A 1,854-nucleotide genomic window follows, 5' to 3' on the forward strand; every position below is an offset into this window, starting at 1 on the left:
TGCAACAAAAGATCATTTGCAACATCTCGTTAGCATGACGACACTCAAATGTTAATACTAATAACCAGTGACCATTCAAGTGAAACTCACCGTTCCAACCACAGAAATGACTGGCATCGATGGAGCGGTCGACCGGTCTTCTCGCACATAGACTGCACATTAGGTTTTGGAAACACAGTCATATTAGTTAGTAATGAAATAGACATTACATGCATGATTTGGCTAATATATAGAAGAAACTTACCACAAGGAGATCGTACATGGCCCGGTGAGCCACCTCATTCCCTGGCCTCTCCTCCTCCAACAACCAAGACGTCTTATCTTCCATGGCCCGAGCCCTCTCCGTCGCCACCTGATCCTCTCATGTAGAAGCTCCTGAATAGCAGCCTGAGTTGTCGCTCTCTCTCTCTCTCTCTCTCTCTGAAGAGTAGCTTGCAACACCACTCCTCATTAGCATTGTCATCATCGATGGCCACACACAAAATGTAATGGAGGAAAGTTTTCTCGGTCTATATAACTAACCTCGATGGCGAGATCGACTAGGCGTCGACGAGGCCTTATCTCCGGAGAGGAGCTCATTTGGCATGCCTTGATCTCTGAGAGAGTGAGAGGACAACGTCTTAGCCCATATCCAATGGCTATTGAGCCATGGGGCCTCTCGCCACCAGATATCATCAACAGCTCTGGATCCAAAGGTTCCTGGCTCGGGTTAAAGTCCACCCCTTTCCTCGCCTTCCCCACCTCCTTGTCTATTTATGACCAACAAGTATGGGGATCAATCGTAGTCCTTTCGATAAGTAAGAGTGTGGAACCCAACGAGGAACAGAAGGATCTGACAAGTTGTTTTCAGCAAGGAAATATCTGCAAGCACTGAAATTGTCGGTAACAAGTGATTGTGTGGTGAGATGATTCGTAGCGAGGAACGAGTAACAAAAGTAGCAACGCTGCAGAAAAGTGGCCCAATCCCTTTTGTAGTAAGGGACAATCCTGGACAAAGTCTTATAGGAGGAAAAACGCTCCCGAGGACACACGGGAATTTCTGTCATGCTAGTTTCATCATGTTCATATGATTCGCGTTCGTTACTTTGATAGTTTGATATGTGGGTGGACCGGCACTTGGGTACTGACCTTACTTGGACAAGCATCCCACTTATGATTAACCCCTCTCGCAAACATACGCAACTACGAACGAAGAATTAAGACAAAGTCGAACCATAGCATTAAACTAGTGGATCCAAATCAGCCCCTTACGAAGTAACGCATAAACTAGGGCTTAAGCTTCTGTCACTCTAGCAACCCATCATCTACTTACTACTTCCCAATGCCTTCCTCTAGGCCCAAATAATGGTGAAGTGTTATATAGTCGGCGTTCACACAACACCACTATAGGAAAAACAACATACAACACATCAAAATATCGAACGAATACCAAATTCACATGACTACTATTAGCATGACAAATCCCATGTCCTCAGGAACCAAAGTAACTACTCACAAAGCATAGTCATATTCATGACCAGAGAGGTAATGAGTAGCATCAAGGATCTGAACATAGACTCTTCCACCAAATAATCCAACTAGCATCAACTACAAAGAGTAATCAACACTACTAGCAACCTTACAAGTACCAGTCAGAGTCGCGAGACGGAGATTGGTTACAAGTGATGAACTAGGGTTTGGAGAGGAGATGGTGCTGATGAAGATGTTGATGGTGACGAGTCCCCTTCGATGAGAGGAGTGTTGGTGATGACGAAGGCGATGATTTCCCCCTCCGGGAGGGAAGTTTCCCCGGTAGGATCGTCCTGCCGGAGCTCTAGATTGGTTCTGCTCAAGTTCCGCCTTGTGGCAGCGGCG

Source organism: Hordeum vulgare, chromosome 1H (genome assembly GCF_904849725.1).
Source record: "Hordeum vulgare subsp. vulgare chromosome 1H, MorexV3_pseudomolecules_assembly, whole genome shotgun sequence".
NCBI lineage: Eukaryota > Viridiplantae > Streptophyta > Magnoliopsida > Poales > Poaceae > Hordeum > Hordeum vulgare.